The following is a 15,290-nucleotide window of genomic DNA, read 5'->3' as shown; positions in this document are numbered from 1 at the left end:
CGAACTGTAAGTTCGGGTTCGTACCGAATTTTGGGGTGTCCGTGACACGGACCCGAACCCGGACATTTTCGTAAAAGTCCGGGTTCGGGTTCGGTGTTCGTCGCTTTCTTGGCGCTTTTGTGACGCTTTCTTGGCGCTTTTTGAAAGGCTGCAAAGCAGCCAATCAACAAGCGTCATACTACTTGCCCCAAGAGGCCATCACAGCCATGCCTACTATTGGCATGGCTGTGATTGGCCAGAGCACCATGTGACCCAGCCTCTATTTAAGCTGGAGTCACATAGCGCCGCCCGTCACTCTGCTCTGATTAGCGTAGGGAGAGGTTGCGGCTGCGACAGTAGGGCGAGATTAGGCAGATTAACTCCTCCAAAGGACTTGATTAACTGATCGATCTGCAGCTGTGGATCATTGAGCTGCTGATCCTCAATTGCTCACTGTTTTTAGGCTGCCCAGACCGTTTGTCAGTCACATTTTTCTGGGGTGATCGGCGGCCATTTTGTGTCTTGTGGTGCGCCAGCACAAGCTGCGACCAAGTGCATTTAACCCTCAATGGTGTGGTTGTTTTTTGGCTAAAGCCTACATCAGGGTGAAGCTGTCACACCAAGTGCATTTAACCAGCAATAGTCTGTTCATTTTTTGGCCATATACAAAATCAGGGGCAAGCTGCGCCTGTCACCAAGTGCATTTAACCCTCAATGGTGTGGTTGTTTTTTGGCTAAAGCCTACATCAGGGTGAAGCTGTCACACCAAGTGCATTTAACCAGCAATAGTCTGTTCATTTTTTGGCCATATACAAAATCAGGGGCAAGCTGCGCCTGTATCCAAGTGCATTTAACCCTCAATGGTGTGGTTGTTTTTTGGCTAAAGCCTACATCAGGGTGAAGCTGTCACACCAAGTGCATTTAACCAGCAATAGTCTGTTCATTTTTTGGCCATATACTAAATCAGGGGCAAGCTGCGCCTGTCACCAAGTGCATTTAACCCTCAATGGTGTGGTTGTTTTTTGGCTAAAGCCTACATCAGGGTGAAGCTGTCACACCAAGTGCATTTAACCAGCAATAGTCTGTTCATTTTTTGGCCATATACAAAATCAGGGGCAAGCTGCGCCTGTCACCAAGTGCATTTAACCCTCAATGGTGTGGTTGTTTTCTGGCTAAAGCCTACATCAGGGTGAAGCTGTCACACCAAGTGCATTTAACCAGCAATAGTCTGTTTATTTTTTGGCCATATACTACATCAGGGGCAAGCTGCGCCCGTCACCAAGTGCATTTAACCCTCAGTAGTGTGGTTGGTCAAGCTGTGACACCAAGTGCATTTAACCAGCAATAGTCTGTTCATTTTTGGCCATATACTACATCAGGGGCAAGCTGCGCCCGTCACCAAGTGCATTTAACCAGCAATAGTGTGGTTATTTTTTGGCCATATCCCAGTCTAATTCTGTCACTAATCCATACCGGTCACCCAGCGCCTAAATACTAGGCCTCAAATTTATATCCCGCTAAATCTGTCCCTAGTGTTGTAGCTGGGAAAGTTATTTAGTGTCCGTCAAAGCACATTTTTTGTTCTGGGTTGAAGTACAATTCCCAATTTAGCAATTTCATAATTTAGTGGTTTCTGCTATATCAGAGCTATTTGAAATCTATCCCTAAAAGGGTATATAATATTCAAGGTGCACATTGGGTCATTCAGAATAACTTCACACACACCCGCTACTGTGTATTTTCAAGTCTAATTCTGTCACTAAACCCATACCTGTCACCCAGCGCCTAAATACTAGGCCTCAAATTTATATCCTGCTAAATCTCTCGTTACCGCTGTCCTGTTGTAGCTGGGAAAGTTATTTAGTGTCCGTCAAAGCACATTTTTTGTTCTGGGTTGAAGTACAATTCCCAATTTAGCAATTTCATAATTTAGTGGTTTCTGCTATATCAGAGCTATTTGAAATCTATCCCTAAAAGGGTATATAATATTCAAGGTGCACATTGGGTCATTCAGAATAACTTCACACACACCCGCTACTGTGTATTTTCAAGTCTAATTCTGTCACTAAACCCATACCTGTCACCCAGCGCCTAAATACTAGGCCTCAAATTTATATCCTGCTAAATCTCTCGTTACCGCTGTCCTGTTGTAGCTGGGAAAGTTATTTAGTGTCCGTCAAAGCACATTTTTTGTTCTGGGTTGAAATACAATTCCCAATTTAGCAATTTCATAATTTAGTGGTTTCTGCTATATCAGAGCTATTTGAAATCTATCCCTAAAAGGGTAGATCATATTGAAGGTGCACATAGGGTCATTCAGAATAACTTCACACACACCCGCTACTGTGTATTTTCAAGTCTAATTCTGTCACTAAACCCATACCTGTCACCCAGCGCCTAAATACTAGGCCTCAAATTTATATCCCGCTAAATCTCTCGTTACCGCTGTCCTGTTGTAGCTGGGAAAGTTATTTAGTGTCCGTCAAAGCACATTTTTTGTTCTGGGTTGAAGTACAATTCCCAATTTAGCAATTTCATAATTTAGTGGTTTCTGCTATATCAGAGCTATTTGAAATCTATCCCTAAAAGGGTATATAATATTCAAGGTGCACATTGGGTCATTCAGAATAACTTCACACACACCCGCTACTGTGTATTTCCAAGTCTAATTCTGTCACTAAACCCATACCTGTCACCCAGCGCCTAAATACTAGGCCTCAAATTTATATCCTGCTAAATCTCTCGTTACCGCTGTACTGTTGTTGCTTGGAAAGATATTTAGTGTCCGTCAAAGCACATTTTTTGTTCTGGGTTGAAGTACAATTCCCAATTTAGCAATTTCATAATTTAGTGGTTTCTGCTATATCAGAGCTATTTGAAATCTATCCCTAAAAGGGTATATAATATTCAAGGTGCACATTGGGTCATTCAGAATAACTTCACACACACCCGCTACTGTGTATTTTCAAGTCTAATTCTGTCACTAAACCCATACCTGTCACCCAGCGCCTAAATACTAGGCCTCAAATTTATATCCTGCTAAATCTCTCGTTACCGCTGTCCTGTTGTAGCTGGGAAAGTTATTTAGTGTCCGTCAAAGCACATTTTTTCTTCTGGGTTGAAATACAATTCCCAATTTAGCAATTTCATAATTTAGTGGTTTCTGCTATATCAGAGCTATTTGAAATCTATCCCTAAAAGGGTAGATCATATTGAAGGTGCACATAGGGTCATTCAGAATAACTTCACACACACCCGCTACTGTGTATTTCCAAGTCTAATTCTGTCACTAAACCCATACCTGTCACCCAGCGCCTAAATACTAGGCCTCAAATTTATATCCCGCTAAATCTCTCGTTACCGCTGTCCTGTTGTAGCTGGGAAAGTTATTTAGTGTCCGTCAAAGCACATTTTTTGTTCTGGGTTGAAGTACAATTCCCAATTTAGCAATTTCATAATTTAGTGGTTTCTGCTATATCAGAGCTATTTGAAATCTATCCCTAAAAGGGTATATAATATTCAAGGTGCACATTGGGTCATTCAGAATAACTTCACACACACCCGCTACTGTGTATTTCCAAGTCTAATTCTGTCACTAAACCCATACCTGTCACCCAGCGCCTAAATACTAGGCCTCAAATTTATATCCTGCTAAATCTCTCGTTACCGCTGTACTGTTGTTGCTTGGAAAGATATTTAGTGTCCGTCAAAGCACATTTTTTGTTCTGGGTTGAAGTACAATTCCCAATTTAGCAATTTCATAATTTAGTGGTTTCTGCTATATCAGAGCTATTTGAAATCTATCCCTAAAAGGGTATATAATATTCAAGGTGCACATTGGGTCATTCAGAATAACTTCACACACACCCGCTACTGTGTATTTTCAAGTCTAATTCTGTCACTAAACCCATACCTGTCACCCAGCGCCTAAATACTAGGCCTCAAATTTATATCCTGCTAAATCTCTCGTTACCGCTGTACTGTTGTTGCTGGGCAAGATATTTAGTGTCCGTCAAAGCACATTTTTTGTTCTGGGTTGAAATACAATTCCCAATTTAGCAATTTCATAATTTAGTGGTTTCTGCTATATCAGAGCTATTTGAAATCTATCCCTAAAAGGGTATATAATATTCAAGGTGCACATTGGGTCATTCAGAATAACTTCACACACACCCGCTACTGTGTATTTTCAAGTCTAATTCTGTCACTAAACCCATACCTGTCACCCAGCGCCTAAATACTAGGCCTCAAATTTATATCCTGCTAAATCTCTCGTTACCGCTGTACTGTTGTTGCTGGGCAAGATATTTAGTGTCCGTCAAAGCACATTTTTTGTTCTGGGTTGAAATACAATTCCCAATTTAGCAATTTCATAATTTAGTGGTTTCTGCTATATCAGAGCTATTTGAAATCTATCCCTAAAAGGGTATATAATATTCAAGGTGCACATTGGGTCATTCAGAATAACTTCACACACACCCGCTACTGTGTATTTCCAAGTCTAATTCTGTCACTAAACCCATACCTGTCACCCAGCGCCTAAATACTAGGCCTCAAATTTATATCCTGCTAAATCTCTCGTTACCGCTGTACTGTTGTTGCTGGGCAAGATATTTAGTGTCCGTCAAAGCACATTTTTTGTTCTGGGTTGAAATACAATTCCCAATTTAGCAATTTCATAATTTAGTGGTTTCTGCTATATCAGAGCTATTTGAAATCTATCCCTAAAAGGGTATATAATATTCAAGGTGCACATTGGGTCATTCAGAATAACTTCACACACACCCGCTACTGTGTATTTCCAAGTCTAATTCTGGCACTAAACCCATACCTGTCACCCAGCGCCTAAATACTAGGCCTCAAATTTATATCCCGCTAAATCTGTCCTTAGTGCTGTAGCTGGGCGAGTTATTTAGTGTCCGTTCAAGCACATTTCTTGTTCTGGGTTGAAATACAATTCCCAATTTAGCAATTTCATAATTTAGTGGTTTCTGCTATATCAGAGCTATTTGAAATCTATCCCTAAAAGGGTATATAATATTCAAGGTGCACATAGGGTCATTCAGAATAACTTCACACACCCGCTACTGTGCATTTCCAAATCTAATTCTGTCACTAAACCCATACCTGTCACCCAGCGCCTAAATACTAGGCCTCAAATTTATATCCCGCTAAATCTCTCGTTACCGCTGTCCTGTTGTGGCTGGGAAAGTTATTTAGTGTCCGTCAAAGCACATTTTTTGTTCTGGGTTGAAATACAATTCCCAATTTAGCAATTTCATAATTTAGTCGTTTCTGCTATATCAGAGCTATTTGAAATCTATCCCTAAAAGGGTAGATCATATTGAAGGTGCACATAGGGTCATTCAGAATAACTTCACACACACGCTTCTGTGCATTTCCAAGTCTAATTCTGTCACTAAATCCATACCGGTCACCCAGCGCCTAAATACTAGGCCTCAAATTTATATCCCGCTGAATTTGAATACAATACATTGGGCCAAATAATATATTTGTTGTTGTGGTGAACCATAACAATGAGAAAAACATCTAGTAAGGGACGCGGACGTGGACATGGTCGTGGTGGTGTTAGTGGACCCTCTGGTGCTGGGAGAGGACGTGGCCGTTCTGCCACATCCACACGTCCTAGTGTACCAACTACCTCAGGTCCCAGTAGCCGCCAGAATTTACAGCGATATATGGTGGGGCCCAATGCCGTTCTAAGGATGGTAAGGCCTGAGCAGGTACAGGCATTAGTCAATTGGGTGGCCGACAGTGGATCCAGCACGTTCACATTATCTCCCACCCAGTCTTCTGCAGAAAGCGCACAGATGGCGCCTGAAAACCAACCCCATCAGTCTGTCACATCACCCCCATGCATACCAGGGAAACTGTCTCAGCCTCAAGTTATGCAGCAGTCTCTTATGCTGTTTGAAGACTCCGCTGGCAGGGTTTCCCAAGGGCATCCACCTAGCCCTTCCCCAGCGGTGAAAGACATAGAATGCACTGACGCACAACCACTTATGTTTCCTGATGATGAGGACATGGGAATACCACCTCAGCATGTCTCTGATGATGACGAAACACAGGTGCCAACTGCTGCGTCTTTCTGCAGTGTGCAGACTGAACAGGAGGTCAGGGATCAAGACTGGGTGGAAGACGATGCAGGGGACGATGAGGTCCTAGACCCCACATGGAATGAAGGTCGTGCCACTGACTTTCACAGTTCGGAGGAAGAGGCAGTGGTGAGACCGAGCCAACAGCGTAGCAAAAGAGGGAGCAGTGGGCAAAAGCAGAACACCCGCCGCCAAGAGACTCCGCCTGCTACTGACCGCCGCCATCTGGGACCGAGCACCCCAAAGGCAGCTTCAAGGAGTTCCCTGGCATGGCACTTCTTCAAACAATGTGCTGACGACAAGACCCGAGTGGTTTGCACGCTGTGCCATCAGAGCCTGAAGCGAGGCATTAACGTTCTGAACCTGAGCACAACCTGCATGACCAGGCACCTGCATGCAAAGCATGAACTGCAGTGGAGTAAACACCTTAAAACCAAGGAAGTCACTCAGGCTCCCCCTGCTACCTCTTCTGCTGCTGCCGCCTCGGCCTATTCTGCTGCTGCCGCCTCGGCCTCTTCCTCCGCCTCTGGAGGAACGTTGGCACCTGCCGCCCAGCAAACAGGGGATGTACCACCAACACCACCACCACCACCTCCGTCACCAAGCGTCTCAACCATGTCACACGCCAGCGTTCAGCTCTCCATCTCACAAACATTTGATAGAAAGCGTAAATTCCCACCTAGCCACCCTCGATCCCTGGCCCTGAATGCCAGCATTTCTAAACTACTGGCCTATGAAATGCTGTCATTTAGGCTGGTGGACACAGACAGCTTCAAACAGCTCATGTCGCTTGCTGTCCCACAGTATGTTGTTCCCAGCCGGCACTACTTCTCCAAGAGAGCCGTGCCTTCCCTGCACAACCAAGTATCCGATAAAATCAAGTGTGCACTGCGCAACGCCATCTGTAGCAAGGTCCACCTAACCACAGATACGTGGACCAGTAAGCACGGCCAGGGACGCTATATCTCCCTAACTGCACACTGGGTAAATGTAGTGGCAGCTGGGCCCCAGGCGGAGAGCTGTTTGGCGCACGTCCTTCCGCCGCCAAGGATCGCAGGGCAACATTCTTTGCCTCCTGTTGCCACCTCCTCCTTCTCGGCTTCCTCCTCCTCTTCTTCCACCTGCTCATCCAGTCAGCCACACACCTTCACCACCAACTTCAGCACAGCCCGGGGTAAACGTCAGCAGGCCATTCTGAAACTCATATGTTTGGGGGACAGGCCCCACACCGCACAGGAGTTGTGGCGGGGTATTGAACAACAGACCGACGAGTGGTTGCTGCCGGTGAGCCTCAAGCCCGGCCTGGTGGTGTGTGATAATGGGCGAAATCTCGTTGCAGCTCTGGGACTAGCCAATTTGACGCACATCCCTTGCTTGGCGCATGTGCTGAATTTGGTGGTGCAGAAGTTCATTCACAACTACCCCGACATGTCAGAGCTGCTGCATAAAGTGCGGGCCGTCTGTTCGCGCTTCCGGCGTTCACATCCTGCCGCTGCTCGCCTGTCTGCGCTACAGCGTAACTTCGGCCTTCCCGCTCACCGCCTCATATGCGACGTGCCCACCAGGTGGAACTCCACCTTGCACATGCTGGACAGACTGTGCGAGCAGCAGCAGGCCATAGTGGAGTTTCAGCTGCAGCACGCACGGGTCAGTCGCACTAGAGAACAGCACCACTTCACCACCAATGACTGGGCCTCCATGCGAGACCTGTGTGCCCTGTTGCGCTGTTTCGAGTACTCCACCAACATGGCCAGTGGCGATGACACCGTTATCAGCGTTACAATACCACTTCTATGTCTCCTTGAGAAAACACTTAGGGCGATGATGGAAGAGGAGGTGGCCCAGGAGGAGGAGGAGGAGGAGGAGGAAGAGGGGTCATTTTTAGCACTTTCAGGCCAGTCTCTTCGAAGTGACTCAGAGGGAGGTTTTTGGCAACAGCAGAGGCCAGGTACAAATGTGGCCAGCCAGGGCCCACTACTGGAGGACGAGGAGGACGAGGATGAGGAGGAGGTGGAGGAGGATGAGGATGAAGCATGGTCACAGCGGGGTGGCACCCAACGCAGCTCGGGTCCATCACTGGTGCGTGGCTGGGGGGAAAGGCAGGACGATGATGATACGCCTCCCACAGAGGACAGCTTGTCCTTACCCCTGGGCAGCCTGGCACACATGAGCGACTACATGCTGCAGTGCCTGCGCAACGACAGCAGAGTTGCCCACATTTTAACCTGTGCGGACTACTGGGTTGCCACCCTGCTGGATCCACGCTACAAGGACAATGTGCCCACCTTACTTCCTGCACTGGAGCGTGATAGGAAGATGCGCGAGTACAAGCGCACGTTGGTAGACGCGCTACTGAGAGCATTCCCAAATGTCACAGGGGAACAAGCCCAAGCCCAAGGCCAAGGCAGAGGAGGAGCAAGAGGTCGCCAAGGCAGCTGTGTCACGGCCAGCTCCTCTGAGGGCAGGGTTAGCATGGCAGAGATGTGGAAAACTTTTGTCAACACGCCACAGCTAACTGCACCACCACCTGATACGCAACGTGTTAGCAGGAGGCAACATTTCACTAACATGGTGGAACAGTACGTGTGCACACCCCTCCACGTACTGACTGATGGTTCGGCCCCATTCAACTTCTGGGTCTCTAAATTGTCCACGTGGCCAGAGATAGCCTTTTATGCCTTGGAGGTGCTGGCCTGCCCGGCAGCCAGCGTTTTGTCTGAACGTGTATTCAGCACGGCAGGGGGCGTCATTACAGACAAACGCAGCCGCCTGTCTACAGCCAATGTGGACAAGCTGACGTTCATAAAAATGAACCAGGCATGGATCCCACAGGACCTGTCCGTCCCTTGTCCAGATTAGACATTAACTACCTCCCCATAACCATATATTATTGGACTCCAGGGCACTTCCTCATTCAATCCTATTTTTATTTTCATTTTACCATTATATTGCAAGGCTACCCAAAGTTGAATGAACCTCTCCTCTGCCTGTGTGCTAGGCCTAAATATATGCCAATGGATTGTTGCAGTGGTGGCTGACGTGAAGCCTCATTCTCTGCTATGACATGCAGACTGATTCTCTGGTGACATGAAGCCAGATTGTCTGTTACGGGACCTCTCTCCTCTGCCTGGGTGCTGGGCCTGAATTTATGACAATGGACTGTTGCAGTGGTGGCTGACGTGAAGCCTGATTCTCTGCTATGACATGCAGACTGATTCTCTGCTGACATGAAGCCAGATCCTCTGTTACGGGACCTCTCTCCTCTGCCTGGGTGCTGGGCCTAAATTTATGAAAATGGACTGTTGCAGTGGTGGGTGACGTGAAGCCTCATTCTCTGCTATGACATGCAGACTGATTCTCTGCTGACATGAAGCCAGATTGTCTGTTACGGGACCTCTCTCCTCTGCCTGGGTGCTGGGCCTAAATATCTGACAATGGACTGTTGCATTGGTGGCTGACGTGAAGCCTGATTCTCTGCTATGATATGAAGACTGATTCTCTGCTGACATGAAGCCAGATTGTCTGTTACGGGACCTCTCTCCTCTGCCTGTGTGCTAGGCCTAAATATATGCCAATGGATTGTTGCAGTGGTGGCTGACGTGAAGCCTGATTCTCTGCTATGACATGCAGACTGATTCTCTGGTGACATGAAGCCAGATCCTCTGTTACGGGACCTCTCTCCTCTGCCTGGGTGCTGGGCCTAAATTTATGAAAATGGACTGTTGCAGTGGTGGGTGACGTGAAGCCTCATTCTCTGCTATGACATGCAGACTGATTCTCTGGTGACATGAAGCCAGATCCTCTGTTACGGGACCTCTCTCCTCTGCCTGGGTGCTGGGCCTAAATTTATGAAAATGGACTGTTGCAGTGGTGGGTGACGTGAAGCCTCATTCTCTGCTATGACATGCAGACTGATTCTCTGCTGACATGAAGCCAGATCGTCTGTTACGGGACCTCTCTCCTCTGCCTGGGTGCTGGGCCTAAATTTATGAAAATGGACTCTTACAGTGGTGGGTGACGTGAAGCCTGATTCTCTGCTATGACATGAAGACTGATTCTCTGCTGACATGAAGCCAGATCCTCTGTTACGGGACCTCTCTCCTCTGCCTGGGTGCTGGGCCTAAATATCTGACAATGGACTGTTGCATTGGTGGCTGACGTGAAGCCTGATTCTCTGCTATGATATGAAGACTGATTCTCTGCTGACATGAAGCCAGATTGTCTGTTACGGGACCTCTCTCCTCTGCCTGTGTGCTAGGCCTAAATATATGCCAATGGATTGTTGCAGTGGTGGCTGACGTGAAGCCTGATTCTCTGCTATGACATGCAGACTGATTCTCTGGTGACATGAAGCCAGATCCTCTGTTACGGGACCTCTCTCCTCTGCCTGGGTGCTGGGCCTAAATTTATGAAAATGGACTGTTGCAGTGGTGGGTGACGTGAAGCCTGATTCTCTGCTATGACATGCAGACTGATTCTCTGGTGACATGAAGCCAGATCCTCTGTTACGGGACCTCTCTCCTCTGCCTGGGTGCTGGGCCTAAATTTATGAAAATGGACTGTTGCAGTGGTGGGTGACGTGAAGCCTGATTCTCTGCTATGACATGCAGACTGATTCTCTGGTGACATGAAGCCAGATCCTCTGTTACGGGACCTCTCTCCTCTGCCTGGGTGCTGGGCCTAAATTTATGAAAATGGACTGTTGCAGTGGTGGGTGACGTGAAGCCTCATTCTCTGCTATGACATGCAGACTGATTCTCTGCTGACATGAAGCCAGATCGTCTGTTACGGGACCTCTCTCCTCTGCCTGGGTGCTGGGCCTAAATTTATGAAAATGGACTCTTACAGTGGTGGGTGACGTGAAGCCTGATTCTCTGCTATGACATGAAGACTGATTCTCTGCTGACATGAAGCCAGATCCTCTGTTACGGGACCTCTCTCCTCTGCCTGGGTGCTGGGCCTAAATATCTGACAATGGACTGTTGCATTGGTGGCTGACGTGAAGCCTGATTCTCTGCTATGATATGAAGACTGATTCTCTGCTGACATGAAGCCAGATTGTCTGTTACGGGACCTCTCTCCTCTGCCTGTGTGCTAGGCCTAAATATATGCCAATGGATTGTTGCAGTGGTGGCTGACGTGAAGCCTGATTCTCTGCTATGACATGCAGACTGATTCTCTGGTGACATGAAGCCAGATCCTCTGTTACGGGACCTCTCTCCTCTGCCTGGGTGCTGGGCCTAAATTTATGAAAATGGACTGTTGCAGTGGTGGGTGACGTGAAGCCTGATTCTCTGCTATGACATGCAGACTGATTCTCTGGTGACATGAAGCCAGATCCTCTGTTACGGGACCTCTCTCCTCTGCCTGGGTGCTGGGCCTAAATTTATGAAAATGGACTGTTGCAGTGGTGGGTGACGTGAAGCCTCATTCTCTGCTATGACATGCAGACTGATTCTCTGCTGACATGAAGCCAGATTGTCTGTTACGGGACCTCTCTCCTCTGCCTGGGTGCTGGGCCTGAATTTATGACAATGGACTGTTGCAGTGGTGGCTGACGTGAAGCCTGATTCTCTGCTATGATATGAAGACTGATTCTCTGCTGACATGAAGCCAGATTGTCTGTTACGGGACCTCTCTCCTCTGCCTGGGTGCCGGGGCCTAAATATCTGAGAATGGACTGTTCCAGTGGTGGGTAACGGGAAGCCAGATTCTCTGCTATGATATGAAGACTGATTCTCTGCTGACATGAAGCCAGATTGTCTGTTACGGGACCTCTCTCCTCTGCCTGGGTGCTGGGCCTAAATTTATGAAAATGGACTCTTACAGTGGTGGGTGACGTGAAGCCTGATTCTCTGCTATGACATGAAGACTGATTCTCTGCTGACATGAAGCCAGATTGTCTGTTACGGGACCTCTCTCCTCTGCCTGGGTGCCGGGGCCTAAATATCTGAGAATGGACTGTTCCAGTGGTGGGTGACGGGAAGCCAGATTCTCTGCTATGGAACCTCTCTCCAATTGATTTTGGTTAATTTTTATTTATTTAATTTTTATTTTAATTAATTTCCCTATCCACATTTGTTTGCAGGGGATTTACCTACATGTTGCTGCCTTTTGCAGCCCTCTAGCCCTTTCCTGGGCTGTTTTACAGCCGTTTTAGTGCCGAAAAGTTCGGGTCCCCATTGACTTCAATGGGGTTCGGGTTCGGGACGAAGTTCGGATCGGGTTCGGATCCCGAACCCGAACATTTCCGGGATGTTCGGCCGAACTTCTCGAACCCGAACATCCAGGTGTTCGCTCAACTCTAGTCAGCAGGCCATTCTGAAACTCATATGTTTGGGGGACAGGCCCCACACCGCACAGGAGTTGTGGCGGGGTATAGAACAACAGACCGACGAGTGGTTGCTGCCGGTGAGCCTCAAGCCCTGCCTGGTGGTGTGTGATAATGGGCGAAATCTCGTTGCAGCTCTGGGACTAGCCAATTTGACGCACATCCCTTGCTTGGCGCATGTGCTGAATTTGGTGGTGCAGAAGTTCATTCACAACTACCCCGACATGTCAGAGCTGCTGCATAAAGTGCGGGCCGTCTGTTCGCGCTTCCGGCGTTCACATCCTGCTGCTGCTCGCCTGTCTGCGCTACAGCGTAACTTCGGCCTTCCCGCTCACCGCCTCATATGCGACGTGCCCACCAGGTGGAACTCCACCTTGCACATGCTGGACAGACTGTGCGAGCAGCAGCAGGCCATAGTGGAGTTTCAGCTGCAGCACGCACGGGTCAGTCGCACTACAGAACAGCACCACTTCACCACCAATGACTGGGCCTCCATGCGAGACCTGTGTGCCCTGTTGCGCTGTTTCGAGTACTCCACCAACATGGCCAGTGGCGATGACACCGTTATCAGCGTTACAATACCACTTCTATGTCTCCTTGAGAAAACACTTAGGGCGATGATGGAAGAGGAGGTGGCCCAGGAGGAGGAGGAGGAGGAGGAGGAAGAGGGGTCATTTTTAGCACTTTCAGGCCAGTCTCTTCGAAGTGACTCAGAGGGAGGTTTTTGGCAACAGCAGAGGCCAGGTACAAATGTGGCCAGACAGGGCCCACTACTGGAGGACGAGGAGGACGAGGATGAGGAGGAGGTGGAGGAGGATGAGGATGAAGCATGGTCACAGCGGGGTGGCACCCAACGCAGCTCGGGTCCATCACTGGTGCGTGGCTGGGGGGAAAGGCAGGACGATGACGATACGCCTCCCACAGAGGACAGCTTGTCCTTACCCCTGGGCAGCCTGGCACACATGAGCGACTACATGCTGCAGTGCCTGCGCAACGACAGCAGAGTTGCCCACATTTTAACCTGTGCGGACTACTGGGTTGCCACCCTGCTGGATCCACGCTACAAAGACAATGTGCCCACCTTACTTCCTGCACTGGAGCGTGATAGGAAGATGCGCGAGTACAAGCGCACGTTGGTAGACGCGCTACTGAGAGCATTCCCAAATGTCACAGGGGAACAAGTGGAAGCCCAAGGCCAAGGCAGAGGAGGAGCAAGAGGTCGCCAAGGCAGCTGTGTCACGGCCAGCTCCTCTGAGGGCAGGGTTAGCATGGCAGAGATGTGGAAAACTTTTGTCAACACGCCACAGCTAACTGCACCACCACCTGATACGCAACGTGTTAGCAGGAGGCAACATTTCACTAACATGGTGGAACAGTACGTGTGCACACCCCTCCACGTACTGACTGATGGTTCGACCCCATTCAACTTCTGGGTCTCTAAATTGTCCACGTGGCCAGAGCTAGCCTTTTATGCCTTGGAGGTGCTGGCCTGCCCGGCAGCCAGCGTTTTGTCTGAACGTGTATTCAGCACGGCAGGGGGCGTCATTACAGACAAACGCAGCCGCCTGTCTACAGCCAATGTGGACAAGCTGACGTTCATAAAAATGAACCAGGCATGGATCCCACAGGACCTGTCCGTCCCTTGTCCAGATTAGACATTAACTACCTCCCCATAACCATATATTATTGGACTCCAGGGCACTTCCTCATTCAATCCTATTTTTATTTTCATTTTACCATTATATTGCGAGGCTACCCAAAGTTGAATGAACCTCTCCTCTGCCTGTGTGCTAGGCCTAAATATATGCCAATGGACTGTTGCAGTGGTGGCTGACGTGAAGCCTCATTCTCTGCTATGACATGCAGACTGATTCTCTGCTGACATGAAGACAGATTCTCTGTTACGGGACCTCCCTCCTCTGCCTGGGTGCTGGGCCTAAATATATGCCAATGGACTGTTGCAGTGGTGGCTGACATGAAGCCTGATTCTCTGCTATGACATGCAGACTAATTCTCTGCTGACATGAAGCCAGATTCTCTGTTACGGGACCTCTCTCCTCTGCCTGGGTGCTGGGCCTAAATTTATGACAATGGACTGTTGCAGTGGTGGCTGACGTGAAGCCTGATTCTCTGCTATGACATGCAGACTGATTCTCTGCTGACATGAAGCCAGATTGTCTGTTACGGGACCTCTCTGCTCTGCCTGTGTGCTAGGCCTAAATATATGCCAATGGACTGTTGCAGTGGTGGCTGACGTGAAGCCTGATTCTCTGCTATGACATGCAGACTGATTCTCTGCTGACATGAAGCCAGATTGTCTGTTACGGGACCTCTCTGCTCTGCCTGTGTGCTAGGCCTAAATATATGCCAATGGACTGTTGCAGTGGTGGGTGACGTGAAGCCTCATTCTCTGCTATGACATGCAGACTGATTCTCTGCTGACATGAAGACAGATTCTCTGTTACGGGACCTCCCTCCTCTGCCTGGGTGCTGGGCCTAAATATATGCCAATGGACTGTTGCAGTGGTGGCTGACATGAAGCCTGATTCTCTGCTATGACATGCAGACTAATTCTCTGCTGACATGAAGCCAGATTGTCTGTTACGGGACCTCTCTCCTCTGCCTGGGTGCTGGGCCTAAATTTATGACAATGGACTGTTGCAGTGGTGGCTGACGTGAAGCCTGATTCTCTGCTATGACATGCAGACTGATTCTCTGCTGACATGAAGCCAGATTGTCTGTTACGGGACCTCTCTGCTCTGCCTGTGTGCTAGGCCTAAATATATGCCAATGGACTGTTGCAGTGGTGGCTGACGTGAAGCCTCATTCTCTGCTATGACATGCAGACTGATTCTCTGCTGACA

This window comes from Bufo gargarizans, chromosome 3 (assembly GCF_014858855.1).
Source record: "Bufo gargarizans isolate SCDJY-AF-19 chromosome 3, ASM1485885v1, whole genome shotgun sequence".
NCBI classification, from domain to species: domain Eukaryota; kingdom Metazoa; phylum Chordata; class Amphibia; order Anura; family Bufonidae; genus Bufo; species Bufo gargarizans.
Note: the sequence above shows the minus strand (reverse complement) of the source record.